The sequence below is a fragment of the Oncorhynchus clarkii genome, chromosome 20, assembly GCF_045791955.1.
Source record: "Oncorhynchus clarkii lewisi isolate Uvic-CL-2024 chromosome 20, UVic_Ocla_1.0, whole genome shotgun sequence".
In the NCBI taxonomy this organism is placed as follows: domain Eukaryota; kingdom Metazoa; phylum Chordata; class Actinopteri; order Salmoniformes; family Salmonidae; genus Oncorhynchus; species Oncorhynchus clarkii.
This window is the reverse complement of record NC_092166.1, coordinates 52,279,678-52,294,620: the sequence shown is the minus strand read 5'-3', so window position 1 is coordinate 52,294,620 and position 14,943 is coordinate 52,279,678. Positions and strand designations below refer to the sequence as shown.

At 39.6% G+C, this 14,943-nt stretch overlaps 11 non-coding genes across 11 annotated transcripts; all 11 read right to left on the bottom strand.

The window, feature by feature from the left end:
- Window positions 1-1,684: 1,684 nt before the first annotated feature.
- Window positions 1,685-1,757, bottom strand: trnaf-gaa (transfer RNA phenylalanine (anticodon GAA)). Its single transcript has one exon. It is a non-coding gene; the product is annotated as a tRNA-Phe (tRNA).
- A 76-nt stretch (window positions 1,758-1,833) lies between these two features.
- trnai-aau (transfer RNA isoleucine (anticodon AAU)) lies at window positions 1,834-1,907 on the bottom strand. The gene has a single exon. It is a non-coding gene; the product is annotated as a tRNA-Ile (tRNA).
- Window positions 1,908-2,788: 881 nt separating this feature from the next.
- Window positions 2,789-2,861, bottom strand: trnaf-gaa (transfer RNA phenylalanine (anticodon GAA)). The gene has a single exon. It is a non-coding gene; the product is annotated as a tRNA-Phe (tRNA).
- Window positions 2,862-2,943: 82 nt separating this feature from the next.
- trnai-aau (transfer RNA isoleucine (anticodon AAU)) lies at window positions 2,944-3,017 on the bottom strand. Its single transcript has one exon. It is a non-coding gene; the product is annotated as a tRNA-Ile (tRNA).
- A 457-nt stretch (window positions 3,018-3,474) lies between these two features.
- On the bottom strand, window positions 3,475-3,547 carry trnaf-gaa (transfer RNA phenylalanine (anticodon GAA)). The gene has a single exon. It is a non-coding gene; the product is annotated as a tRNA-Phe (tRNA).
- Window positions 3,548-4,148: 601 nt separating this feature from the next.
- On the bottom strand, window positions 4,149-4,221 carry trnaf-gaa (transfer RNA phenylalanine (anticodon GAA)). The gene has a single exon. It is a non-coding gene; the product is annotated as a tRNA-Phe (tRNA).
- Window positions 4,222-5,416: 1,195 nt separating this feature from the next.
- trnai-aau (transfer RNA isoleucine (anticodon AAU)) lies at window positions 5,417-5,490 on the bottom strand. The gene has a single exon. It is a non-coding gene; the product is annotated as a tRNA-Ile (tRNA).
- An 871-nt stretch (window positions 5,491-6,361) lies between these two features.
- trnaf-gaa (transfer RNA phenylalanine (anticodon GAA)) lies at window positions 6,362-6,434 on the bottom strand. The gene has a single exon. It is a non-coding gene; the product is annotated as a tRNA-Phe (tRNA).
- Window positions 6,435-7,035: 601 nt separating this feature from the next.
- trnaf-gaa (transfer RNA phenylalanine (anticodon GAA)) lies at window positions 7,036-7,108 on the bottom strand. Its single transcript has one exon. It is a non-coding gene; the product is annotated as a tRNA-Phe (tRNA).
- An 82-nt stretch (window positions 7,109-7,190) lies between these two features.
- On the bottom strand, window positions 7,191-7,264 carry trnai-aau (transfer RNA isoleucine (anticodon AAU)). Its single transcript has one exon. It is a non-coding gene; the product is annotated as a tRNA-Ile (tRNA).
- Window positions 7,265-8,137: 873 nt separating this feature from the next.
- Window positions 8,138-8,210, bottom strand: trnaf-gaa (transfer RNA phenylalanine (anticodon GAA)). The gene has a single exon. It is a non-coding gene; the product is annotated as a tRNA-Phe (tRNA).
- Between the last annotated feature and the right edge of the window lie 6,733 nt (window positions 8,211-14,943).

The following is a 14,943-nucleotide window of genomic DNA, read 5'->3' as shown; positions in this document are numbered from 1 at the left end:
TTGGGGTTACCAGTTGCACATTTCAGATCACCAGTTGCACATTTCAGATCACCAGTTGCACGGAGGAAAATCGTTACTTTTGACTTTGACTTTTGACTTCCTATGATATCATATTGCAAATGGACAAAACATATGCCTTATGTACAAGTAAAACAAAAAAAATTATGATAATACAAGTTGACAAAGGTATAGTTTGAGCAAAGTATAGTTTGAATTTTGAGCATGACAAATTCGTGATGGTACCTGCCCATTAAAACATATTGCAAATGCACAGTGACTTTGAAAATAAACAAATGGAAACATAAACAAATGGACATAATGAAATCATTATTTTTTTTTCCGGTTACCAGTTGCACGCGCATTTGCAATATGATTCTATAGTGAAAAAACATCACCAAATGGACATGATGAAATCAACACAACGAGTGATGGAAATGAACAACTATCACTGCCCGGCCGTCCCGAGTTCATCAGTTCAGTCAATTTTGGCCCCCAAAAAAATTGACTTTTGACTTTGACTTTTGACTTCCTGTGAAATCATATTGCAAATGGACAAATCATATTCCTTATGCACAAGTAAAAAAAAAAAAATTATGATAAAACATTTTACAAAAGTATATTCATACACTTCTTACACATGATTAATTGTCTTAAAATCGAAACAATTTCGAAAAACGGTCCAGAAAGCACTTTTTTTAGTTTTTAAAGTTTTAAAAAAAGATCACATTTTCGACTTTTGACATCCTATTAAATCATATTGCAAATGGACAAAACATATGCCTTATGCACAAGTAAAAAAAAAAAAAAAAAATTATGATAATAAAATACGAATAAAGTATGTTGATACAGTTCTTATACGTGTGTAATTGACACAAAATTCGAAAGAATTTTGAAAAACGGTCCAGAAAGCACTTTTTTAAGGATGTGTGAAGTTTTTTACCAAATGTTGACATTTTTGACTTTTGACTTTTGACTTCCTATGAAATCATATTCCAAATGGACAATGCCTTATGCGCATGCGCATGTAATTAAAAAAAAAAATGTGATATCAAAATTGGACAAAAGTATATTCATACAGTTCTTACACATGTGTAATTGACAAAAAAAGCGAAAGAATTTCGAAAAACGGCCCAGAAAGCACTTTTTTAAGGGGTGATAAGTTTTGGAAAAAAAAATCATTTTTTCAAAATTTTGCTTTTGGATGTTGACTTGGGTTGCATTTCCAACATGAAAAACCCCGGTGGAGCGCACTCGCCCCCTGTTGGATTTTTGAGGTGTTACAATTGGCAATTGCCATATGGCATTTGCCATATACTTTGCACGAATCAACGCCGCTTTGGGTGGTATTGGACATCGTGTATATGGTTTGTCCAATGCCAATATCTTGCCATTCATTTTTGTCCAATTCAGGGGGGTATTCCCTTACATGGATCCAAGAAAACTCCAGTTCACACTTCATGCAGCCTTGTCTTACGACAACCTACTGTCATGTAAACAATGACAAGAAACTGTCATGTAACAATGACAAGAAACTCTCATGTAACCCTGATGTCACAATGTCAGATGAAAAAGAAAGACATTACTTACTTTCAGAGGAGCAGCGTAGTACACACCATTGAGGCCCACAAACAAAGCTGTGGATAGTTTCCTTGAAGCCAGAGCATCAAGAAAGAACAAATACAAATGCCGAAACCCGGGATTGAACCAGGGACCTTTAGATCTTCAGTCTATCGCTCTCCCAACTGAGCTATTTCGGCAATTCACAAAGTATTTTTCACCCTTGACAATTCACATGCATGTGACTCACAATTTTGACACTCAAAATGTATATCATAGCCAGTACGGGGATCGAACCCATGACCTTGGCGTTATTAGCACCACACTCTAACCAACTGAGCTAACCGGCCATTTGCTATTTTGCTCAATTGTTGAAATGCACCGAGCCTCTGCAAGTGTGCAAGTGCTGGCACGTAAACAAACAAGTCCACCAACAGCATAGCCTGACAAGACTGGACCCTTTAGGTTGCTTCTTGCGGAAATTCCAAACGGCTGGGGAATTAGCTCAAATGCTTTGCATGCGTGAGGTAGTGGGATCGATGCCTGCATTCCCCAAAAGCATATTCTTTCATGGATCCAAGAAAACTCCAGTTCACACTTCATGCAGCCTTGTCTTACGACAACCTACTGTCATGTAAACAATGACAAGAAACTGTCATGTAACAATGACAAGAAACTCTCATGTAACCCTGATGTCACAATGTCAGATGAAAAAGAAAGACATTACTTACTTTCAGAGAGCAGCGTATCACACACTCTAACCAACTGAGCTAACCGGCCGCTGGCTACAGAGCACAGTTGTTGAGATGCACCGAGCCTCTGCAAGTGCTGGAGCACAAACTAACAAGTCCACCAACAGCATAGCCTGACAAGACTGGACACACTTGGTTGCTCCTTGTGGCAATTCCAAACAGCTGGGGAATTTGATCAATTGGTATTGTGTTTGCTTAGCATGCTATAGGTAGTGGGATCGATGCCCGCATTCCCCAAAAACATTTTTTTTTGTCGATCCAAGAAAGCTCCAGTTCACACTTCACGCAGCCTTGTCTTACGACAACCTACTGTCATGTAACAATGACAAGCAACTTTCCTGTAACACTGATGTCAAAATGTCAGATGAAAAAGCAAGAAATTACTTACTTTCAGAGGAGCAGCGTAGCACACACCATTGAGGCCCACAAACAAAGCTGTGGATAGTTTCCTTGAAGCCAGAGCATGAAGAAAGAACAAATGCCGAAACCCGGGATCGAACCAGGGACCTTTAGATCTTCAGTCTAACGCTCTCCCAACTGAGCTATTTCGGCAATTCACTAATTTTATTTCTGTGGCACCCTTGACAATTCACATGCATGTGACTCACAATTTTGACACTCAAAATGTACATCATAGCCAGTACGGGGATCAAACCCATGACCTTGGCGTTATTAGCACCACACTCTAACCAACTGAGCTAACCGGCCATTTGCTATTTTGCTCAATTGTTGAAATGCACCGAGCCTCTGCAAGTGCTGGCACGTAAACAAACAAGTCCACCAACAGCATAGCCTGACAAGACTGGACCCTCTAGGTTGCTCCTTGTGGCAATTCCAAACAGCTGGGGAATTTGATAAATTGGTATTGTGTTTGCTTAGCATGCGTGAGGTAGTGGGATCGATGCCCGCATTCCCCAAAAACGTTTTTTTTTGTGGATCCAAGAAAGCTCCAGTTCACACTTCATGCAGCCTTGTCTTACGACAACCTACTGTCATGTAAAAATGACAAGCAACTTTCCTGTAACACTGATGTCAAAATGTCAGATGAAAAAGCAAGAAATTACTTACTTTCAGAGTAGCAGCGTAGCACACACCATTGAGGCCCACAAACAAAGCTGTGGATAGTTTCCTTGAAGCCAGAGCATGAAGAAAGAACAAATACAAATGCCGAAACCCAGGATCGAACCAGGGACCTTCAGATCTTCAGTCTAACGCTCTCCCAACTGAGCTATTTCGGCAATTCATTAAATGTATTTCTGTGGCACCCTTGACAATTCACATGCATGTGACTCACAATTTTGACACTCAAAATGTACATCAAAACCAGTACGGGGAACGAACCCATGACCTTGGCGTTATTAGCATCACACTCTAATCAACTGAGCTAACCGGCCATTTGGTATTTTGCTCAATTGTGGAAATGCACCGAGCCTCTGCAAGTGCTGGCACGTAAACAAACAAGTCCACCAACAGCATAGCCTGACAAGACTGGACCCTCTAGGTTGCTTCTTGCAGAAATTCCAAACGGCTGGGGAATTAGCTCAAATGCTTAGCATGCGTGAGGTAGTGGGATCGATGCCTGCATTCTCCAAAAGCAAATTCTTTCATGGATCCAAGAAAACTCCAGTTCACACTTCATGCAGCCTTGTCTTACGACAACCTACTGTCATGTAACAATGACAAGCAACTTTCCTGTAACACTGATGTCAAAATGTCAGATGAAAAAGCAAGAAATTACTTACTTTCAGAGGAGCAGCGTAGCACACACCATTGAGGCCCACAAACAAAGCTGTGGATAGTTTCCTTGAAGCCAGAGCATGAAGAAAGAACAAATACAAATGCCGAAACCCGGGATCGAACCAGGGACCTTCAGCTCTTCAGTCTAACGCTCTCCCAACTGAGCTATTTCGGCAATTCATTAATTGTATTTCTGTGGCACCCTTGACAATTCACATGCATGTGACTCACAATTTTGACACTCAAAGTGTACATCATAAACAGTACAGGGATCGAACCCATGACCTTGGCGTTATTAGCACCACACTCTAACCAACTGAGCTAACCGGCCATTTGCTATTTTGCTCAATTGTTGAAATGCACCGAGCCTCTGCAAGTGCTGGCACGTAAACAAACAAGTCCACCAACAGCATAGCCTGACAAGACTGGACCCTCTAGGTTGCTTCTTGCGGAAATTCCAAACGGCTGGGGAATTAGCTCAAATGCTTTGCATGCGTGAGGTAGTGGGATCGATGCCTGCATTCTCCAAAAGCAAATTCTTTCATAATTCCCTTACATGGATCCAAGAAAACTCCAGTTCACACTTCATGCAGCCTTGTCTTACGACAACCTACTGTCATGTAAACAATGACAAGAAACTGTCATGTAAAAATGACAAGAAACTCTCAAGTAACCCTGATGTCACAATGTCAGATGAAAAAGAAAGACATTACTTACTTTCAGAGAGCAGCGTATCACACACTCTAACCAACTGAGCTAACCGGCCGCTGGCTACAGAGCACAGTTGTTGAGATGCACCGAGCCTCTGCAAGTGCTGGAGCACAAACTAACAAGTCCACCAACAGCATAGCCTGACAAGACTGGACACTCTTGGTTGCTCCTTGTGGCAATTCCAAACAGCTGGGGAATTTGATCAATTGGTATTGTGTTTGCTTAGCATGCTGTAGGTAGTGGGATCGATGCCCGCATTCCCCAAAAACAATTTTTTTTGTCGATCCAAGAAAGCTCCAGTTCACACTTCATGCAGCCTTGTCTTACGACAACCTACTGCCATGTAACAATGACAAGCAACTTTCCTGTAACACTGATGTCAAAATGTCAGATGAAAAAGCAAGAAATTACTTACTTTCAGAGGAGCAGCGTAGCACACACCATTGAGGCCCACAAACAAAGCTGTGGATAGTTTCCTTGAATCCATAGCATGAAGAAAGAACAAATACAAATGCCGAAACCCGGGATCGAACCAGGGACCTTCAGTCTAACGCTCTCCCAACTGAGCTATTTCGGCAATTCATTAAATGTATTTCTGTGGCACCCTTGACAATTCACATGCATGTGACTCACAATTTTGACACTCAAAGTGTACATCATAACCAGTACGGGGATCGAACCCATGACCTTGGCGTTATTAGCACCACACTCTAACCAACTGAGCTAACCGGCCATTTGCTATTTTGCTCAATTGTTGAAATGCACCGAGCCTCTGCAAGTGCTGGCACGTAAACAAACAAGTCCACCAACAGCATAGCCTGACAAGACTGGACCCTCTAGGTTGCTTCTTGCGGAAATTCCAAACGGCTGGGGAATTAGCTCAAATGCTTTGCATGCGTGAGGTAGTGGGATCGATGCCTCCATTCCCCAAAAGCATATTCTTTCATGGATCCAAGAAAACTCCAGTTCACACTTCATGCAGCCTTGTCTTACGACAACCTACTGTCATGTAAACAATGACAAGAAACTGTCATGTAACAATGACAAGAAACTCTCATGTAACCCTGATGTCACAATGTCAGATGAAAAAGAAAGACATTACTTACTTTCAGAGAGCAGCGTATCACACACTCTAACCAACTGAGCTAACCGGCCGCTGGCTACAGAGCACAGTTGTTGAGATGCACCGAGCCTCTGCAAGTGCTGGAGCACAAACTAACAAGTCCACCAACAGCATAGCCTGACAAGACTGGACACTCTTGGTTGCTCCTTGTGGCAATTCCAAACAGCTGGGGATTTTGATCAATTGGTATTGTGTTTGCTTAGCATGCTGTAGGTAGTGGGATCGATGCCCGCATTCCCCAAAAAATTTTTTTTGTCGATCCAAGAAAGCTCCAGTTCACACTTCATGCAGCCTTGTCTTACGACAACCTACTGTCATGTAACAATGACAAGCAACTTTCCTGTAACACTGATGTCAAAATGTCAGATGAAAAAGCAAGAAATTACTTACTTTCAGAGGAGCAGCGTAGCACACACCATTGAGGCCCACAAACAAAGCTGTGGATAGTTTCCTTGAAGCCAGAGCATGAAGAAAGAACAAATGCCGAAACCCGGGATCGAACCAGGGACCTTTAGATCTTCAGTCTAACGCTCTCCCAACTGAGCTATTTCGGCAATTCACTAATTTTATTTCTGTGGCACCCTTGACAATTCACATGCATGTGACTCACAATTTTGACACTCAAAATGTACATCATAACCAGTACAGGGATCGAACCCATGACCTTGGCGTTATTAGCATCACACTCTAACCAACTGAGCTAACCGGCCTTTTGGTATTTTGCTCAATTGTGGAAATGCACCGAGCCTCTGCAAGTGCTGGCACGTAAACAAACAAGTCCACCAACAGCATAGCCTGACAAGACTGGACCCTCTAGGTTGCTTCTTGCAGAAATTCCAAACGGCTGGGGAATTAGCTCAAATGCTTAGCATGCGTGAGGTAGTGGGATCGATGCCTGCATTCTCCAAAAGCAAATTCTTTCATGGATCCAAGAAAACTCCAGTTCACACTTCATGCAGCCTTGTCTTACGACAACCTACTGTCATGTAACAATGACAAGCAACTTTCCTGTAACACTGATGTCAAAATGTCAGATGAAAAAGCAAGAAATTACTTACTTTCAGAGGAGCAGCGTAGCACACACCATTGAGGCCCACAAACAAAGCTGTGGATAGTTTCCTTGAAGCCAGAGCATGAAGAAAGAACAAATACAAATGCCGAAACCCGGGATCGAACCAGGGACCTTCAGCTCTTCAGTCTAACGCTCTCCCAACTGAGCTATTTCGGCAATTCATTAATTGTATTTCTGTGGCACCCTTGACAATTCACATGCATGTGACTCACAATTTTGACACTCAAAGTGTACATCATAACCAGTACGGGGATCGAACCCATGACCTTGGCGTTATTAGCACCACACTCTAACCAACTGAGCTAACCGGCCATTTGCTATTTTGCTCAATTGTTGAAATGCACCGAGCCTCTGCAAGTGCTGGCACGTAAACAAACAAGTCCACCAACAGCATAGCCTGACAAGACTGGACCCTCTAGGTTGCTTCTTGCGGAAATTCCAAACGGCTGGGGAATTAGCTCAAATGCTTTGCATGCGTGAGGTAGTGGGATCGATGCCTCCATTCCCCAAAAGCATATTCTTTCATGGATCCAAGAAAACTCCAGTTCACACTTCATGCAGCCTTGTCTTACGACAACCTACTGTCATGTAAACAATGACAAGAAACTGTCATGTAACAATGACAAGAAACTCTCATGTAACCCTGATGTCACAATGTCAGATGAAAAAGAAAGACATTACTTACTTTCAGAGAGCAGCGTATCACACACTCTAACCAACTGAGCTAACCGGCCGCTGGCTACAGAGCACAGTTGTTGAGATGCACCGAGCCTCTGCAAGTGCTGGAGCACAAACTAACAAGTCCACCAACAGCATAGCCTGACAAGACTGGACACTCTTGGTTGCTCCTTGTGGCAATTCCAAACAGCTGCGGAATTTGATCAATTGGTATTGTGTTTGCTTAGCATGCTGTAGGTAGTGGGATCGATGCCCGCATTCCCCAAAAAAATTTTTTTTTGTCGATCCAAGAAAGCTCCAGTTCACACTTCATGCAGCCTTGTCTTACGACAACCTACTGTCATGTAACAATGACAAGCAACTTTCCTGTAACACTGATGTCAAAATGTCAGATGAAAAAGCAAGAAATTACTTACTTTCAGAGGAGCAGCGTAGCACACACCATTGAGGCCCACAAACAAAGCTGTGGATAGTTTCCTTGAAGCCAGAGCATGAAGAAAGAACAAATGCCGAAACCCGGGATCGAACCAGGGACCTTTAGATCTTCAGTCTAACGCTCTCCCAACTGAGCTATTTCGGCAATTCACTAATTTTATTTCTGTGGCACCCTTGACAATTCACATGCATGTGACTCACAATTTTGACACTCAAAATGTACATCATAACCAGTACAGGGATCGAACCCATGACCTTGGCGTTATTAGCATCACACTCTAACCAACTGAGCTAACCGGCCTTTTGGTATTTTGCTCAATTGTGGAAATGCACCGAGCCTCTGCAAGTGCTGGCACGTAAACAAACAAGTCCACCAACAGCATAGCCTGACAAGACTGGACCCTCTAGGTTGCTTCTTGCGGAAATTCCAAACGGCTGGGGAATTAGCTCAAATGCTTTGCATGCGTGAGGTAGTGGGATCGATGCCTGCATTCTCCAAAAGCAAATTATTTCATACATAAGGGAACATTTCGGCATTTCGTGTATGATCAGTGAAAAAGTCCATATTGCAAATGTACGGTCCCTTACTAGACGTCCGAAAACATTTGTAAAATTTGCGGTCGGCGTCGGCCCGTGCGGTAGGGCCAGACCTACCGGGAAGTCATCAAATGAACTTTGTCGGACATTCGGTTTCCGTTTTATAAAATAAACAAGTTTTGGACCATTTTTCCGCTATCCCGGAAATTCCCACAAGAGGGCATACGGAATCATATGGCAATTTGGCAAAACATCACGAATCACGACGGGGCCTTATCTCGAAAACGAAAAATATTTTGAAGCCGAAACTTGGTGAGCGTAGGTTTGGCATAATGGGCAGTTGGCCCCGAACAAGATGGCGTCTAGGCCTCAACGGTTTTTGAGTTATGGCCGTTTTTCTGGGATTAAAGGTCCAAAATGGAAGTAGAGAAATTATTTTTCCACTTCAGGTCAAAGTCAAGGAGCCTCCGGTGTCAATAAAAAAAGAACCAGCCATTTATCTATCGTCATTTAAGAGAAACGGAACAATGACAACTTGTTGATGGTCACAAATAGGCGTTTTTTTTTTCAACGGTTACAGATCCAGTTGCAGGGTGTTCATACGAATCTTTTTAAAGTGTGCTGCGGAGCTCTGCGAGATTTCTGTGATTTTCTATGATTTTCTGAAATAACACACACATACTAAACCCTCCGTAAATAACTCAGTTCTTAACGTAAAGACTTAAAACTCAGGATTATGTAAAAGCATACCCCAATGAGGATATGTGGTGACTTATAGCTTCCTAGGCCAACCGGAAGTGCCATAATTGGTGTCTCAGGGGCTGTTTCGAAGGGTTAAAAAATTCATTTTGACCATTACGAAAATGACGACGTTTAGAAAAGTCTCAGAGACGCAAGGCTAGGTGCATTGAAACCGGCTCGGCCCATAGAGACGGACCCCAACGTTTCTGTCCGATAGCTCGTTCAAGGACCCTGTAGCAAGGCATGGAAAAAAGTGGATTTTCAGCACCAATTAGGGTTTTTCTCGGACACCAAATGACCTATCGAGCCGAAACTTGGGATTCGGGGTCGCCTCAGCTAGGCCAACACATAACATAAGAAATGGACCCGCAGCTAGAACGTAACTACGTGTTTTATGGTTTTTTTATGGTTTGAACCGAAGGCGTTGTGAATTTTGGGCCAGCTCTGAAGTATGTAATAGTTGGCTACTAAACGAGTTGGAAAAAGTGGGTTTGGTGTCAGTTTGTATCAGTTTGGTGTCAGAATGATATCTAATTGACTGATGGACTCTTGTCCACTTGACTCTTGTACATTTGCAATATGTTTAAACAGTGAGGTACCATCACCAAAAGCGACATTCTGAAATCAACCCTAACGAGCGATTGAGATGAACCAGAATCACTGCAAAGACATCCCGAGTTCATCGGGCCAGTCAATTTCACATTCCTGCAGGATTTTTATAGCATGACCAATTGGTGATGGTACCTGCCCATTAAAACATATTGCAAATGCACAGTGACTTTGAAAAAGTAAGGAAACATAAACAATTTTTTTTTATTTTTGGGTGACCAGTTGCACGTGCATTTGCAATATGATTCTATAGTGAAAAAACATCACCAAATGCGACATTCTGAAATCAACCCAAACGAGCGATTGAGATGACCCAGAATCACTGCAAAGCCATCCCGAGTTCATCGGGCCAGTCAATTTCACATTCCTGCAGGATTTTTATAGCATGACCAATTCGTGATGGTACCTGCCCATTAAAACATATTGCAAATGCACAGTGACTTTGAAAAAGTAAGGAAACATAAACACATTTTTTTTATTTTTGGGTGACCAGTTGCACGTGCATTTGCAATATGATTCTATAGTGAAAAAACATCACCAAATGCGACATTCTGAAATCAACCCAAACGAGCGATTGAGATGACCCAGAATCACTGCAAAGCCATCCCGAGTTCATCGGGCCAGTCAATTTCACATTCCTGCAGGATTTTTATAGCATGACCAATTCGTGATGGTACCTGCCCATTGAAACATATTGCAAATGCACAGTGACTTTGAAAAAGTAAGGAAACATAAACAAAAAAAATCCCCAAAATTTTTTTTTGGGTGACCAGTTGCACGTGCATTTGCAATATGATTCTATAGTGAAAAAACATCACCAAAAACGACATTCTGAAATCAACCCAAACGAGCAATTGAGATGACCCAGAATCACTGCAAAGCCATCCCGAGTTCATCCGGCCAGTCAATTTCACATTCCTGCAGGATTTTTATAGCATGACAAATTCGTGATGGTACCTGCCCATTAAAACATATTGCAAATGCACAGTGACATTGAAAAAGTAAGGAAACATAAACAAAAAAAATCCCCCAAATTTTTTTTTTTGTGTGACCAGTTGCACGTGCATTTGCAATATGATTCTATAGTGAAAAAACATCACCAAAAACGACATTCTGAAATCAACCCAAACGAGCGATTGAGATGACCCAGAATCACTGCAAAGCCATCCCGAGTTCATCCGGCCAGTCAATTTCACATTCCTGCAGGATTTTTATAGCATGACAAATTCGTGATGGTACCTGCCCATTAAAACATATTGAAAATGCACAGTGACTTTGAAAAAGTAAGGAAACATAGAATCAAATTTTTTTTTTTTGGGTTACCAGTTGCACATTTCAGATCACCAGTTGCACATTTCAGATCACCAGTTGCACGGAGGAAAATCGTTACTTTTGACTTTGACTTTTGACTTCCTATGACATCATATTGCAAATGGACAAAACATATGCCTTATGCACAAGTAAAACAAAAAAAAATTATGATAATACAAGTTGACAAAGGTATAGTTTGAGCAAAGTATAGTTTGAATTTTGAGCATGACAAATTCGTGATGGTACCTGCCCATTAAAACATATTGCAAATGCACAGTAACTTTGAAAAAGTAAGGGAATACCCCCCTGATTTGTACAAAAATGAATGTCAAAATATTGGCATTGGACAAACCATGTACACGATGTCCAATACCACCCAAAGCGGCGTTGATTCGTGCAAAGTATATGGCAAATGCCATATGGCAATTGCCAATTGTAACACCTCAAAAATCCAACAGGGGGCGAGTGCGCTCCACCTGGGTTTTTCATATTGGAAATGCAACCCAAGTCAACATCCAAAAGAAAAATTTTGAAAAAATGATATTTTTTTCAAAAACTTTTTACCCCTTAAAAAAGTGCTTTCTGGGCCTTTTTTCGAATTTCTTTTGCTTTTTTTGTCAATTACACATGTGTAAGAACTGTATGAATATACTTTTGTCCAATTTTGATATCAAATTTTTTTTTTTTTAATTACATGCGCATAAGGCATATGTTTTGTCCATTTGCAATATGATTTCATAGGAAGTCAAAAGTCAAAAGTCAAAAATGTCAAAATTTGGTAAAAAACTTCACACATCCTTAAAAAAGTGCTTTCTGGACCGTTTTTCAAAATTCTTTCAATTTTTATGTCAATTACACATGTATAAGAACTTTATCAACATACTTTAGTCATACTTTATTATCATTTTTTTTTTTTTTTACTAGTGCATAAGGCATATGTTTTCTCCATTTGGAATATGATTTCATAGGAAGTCAAAAGTCAAAGTCAAAAGTAACGATTTTCCTCCGTGCAACTGGTGATCTGAAATGTGCAACTGGTGATCTGAAATGTGCAACTGGTGATCTGAAATGTGCAACTGGTAACCCAAAAAAAAAAAAATTGATTCTATGTTTCCTTACTTTTTCAAAGTCACTGTGCATTTGCAATATGTTTTAATGGGCAGGTACCATCACGAATTTGTCATGCTATAAAAATCCTGCAGGAATGTGAAATTGACTGGCCCGATGAACTCGGGATGGCTTTGCAGTGATTCTGGGTCATCTCAATCGCTTGTTTGGGTTGATTTCAGAATGTCGCTTTTGGTGATGTTTTTTCACTATAGAATCATATTGCAAATGCACGTGCAACTGCTCACCCAAAAAAAAAATGTTTAGATTTTTTTTGTTTATGTTTCCTTACTTTTTCAAAGTCACTGTGCATTTGCAATATGTTTTTTCACTATAGAATCATATTGCAAATGCACATGCAACTGGTCATCCCCCCCAAAAAATTTTAGATTTTTTTTGTTTATGTTTCCTTACTTTTTCAAAGTCACTGTGCATTTGCAATATGTTTTTTCACTATAGAATCATATTGCAAATGCACGTGCAACTGGTCATCCCCCAAAAAATTTTTTAGATTTTTTTTGTTTATTTTTCCTTACTTTTTCAAAGTCACTGTGCATTTGCAATATGTTTTTTCACTATAGAATCATATTGCAAATGCACATGCAACTGGTCATCCCCCCAAAAAAAATTTAGATTTTTTTTATGTTTCCTTACTTTTTCAAAGTCACTGTGCATTTGCAATATGTTTTTTCACTATAGAATCATATTGCAAATGCACATGCAACTGGTCATCCCCCCAAAAAAATTTTAGATTTTTTTTGTTTATGTTTCCTTACTTTTTCAAAGTCACTGTGCATTTGCAATATGTTTTTTCACTATAGAATCATATTGCAAATGCACGTGCAACTGGTCATCCCCCAAAAAAAATTTTAGATTTTTTTTGTTTATTTTTCCTTACTTTTTCAAAGTCACTGTGCATTTGCAATATGTTTTTTCACTATAGAATCATATTGCAAATGCACATGCAACTGGTCATCCCCCCCCAAAAAATTTAGATTTTTTTTATGTTTCCTTACTTTTTCAAAGTCACTGTGCATTTGCAATATGTTTTTTCACTATAGAATCATATTGCAAATGCACATGCAACTGGTCATCCCCCCAAAAAAATTTTAGATTTTTTTTGTTTATGTTTCCTTACTTTTTCAAAGTCACTGTGCATTTGCAATATGTTTTTTCACTATAGAATCATATTGCAAATGCACGTGCAACTGGTCATCCCCCAAAAAAAATTTTAGATTTTTTTTGTTTATTTTTCCTTACTTTTTCAAAGTCACTGTGCATTTGCAATATGTTTTTTCACTATAGAATCATATTGCAAATGCACATGCAACTGGTCATCCCCCCCAAAAAAATTTAGATTTTTTTTGTTTATGTTTCCTTACTTTTTCAAAGTCACTGTGCATTTGCAATATGTTTTTTCACTATAGAATCATATTGCAAATGCACATGCAACTGGTCATCCCCCCCAAAAATTTTTAGATTTTTTTTGTTTATGTTTCCTTACTTTTTCAAAGTCACTGTGCATTTGCAATATGTTTTTTCACTATAGAATCATATTGCAAATGCACGTGCAACTGGTCACCCCAAAAAAAAAAATTGGATTTTTTTTGTTTATGTTTCCTTACTTTTTCAAAGTCACTGTGCATTTGCAATATGTTTTTTCACTATAGAATCATATTGCAAATGCACATGCAACTGGTCATCCCCCCAAAAAAAATTTAGATTTTTTTTATGTTTCCTTACTTTTTCAAAGTCACTGTGCATTTGCAATATGTTTTTTCACTATAGAATCATATTGCAAATGCACATGCAACTGGTCATCCCCCCAAAAAAAATTTAGATTTTTTTTATGTTTCCTTACTTTTTCAAAGTCACTGTGCATTTGCAATATGTTTTTTCACTATAGAATCATATTGCAAATGCACATGCAACTGGTCATCCCCCCAAAAAAAATTTAGATTTTTTTTATGTTTCCTTACTTTTTCAAAGTCACTGTGCATTTGCAATATGTTTTTTCACTATAGAATCATATTGCAAATGCACATGCAACTGGTCATCCCCCCCAAAAAAAATTTAGATTTTTTTTATGTTTCCTTACTTTTTCAAAGTCACTGTGCATTTGCAATATGTTTTTTCACTATAGAATCATATTGCAAATGCACATGCAACTGGTCATCCCCCCCCAAAAAATTTAGATTTTTTTTGTTTATGTTTCCTTACTTTTTCAAAGTCACTGTGCATTTGCAATATGTTCTTTCACTATAGAATCATATTGCAAATGCACGTGCAACTGGTCATCCCCCCAAAAAAAATTTAGATTTTTTTTGTTTATTTTTCCTTACTTTTTCAAAGTCACTGTGCATTTCCAATATGTTTTTTCACTATAGAATCATATTGCAAATGCACATGCAACTGGTCACCCCCCCCAAAAAATTTTAGATTTTTTTTGTTTATGTTTCCTTACTTTTTCAAAGTCACTGTGCATTTGCAATATGTTTTTTCACTATAGAATCATATTGCAAATGCACGTGCAACTGGTCACCCAAAAATAAAAATTTTGGATTTTTTTTGTT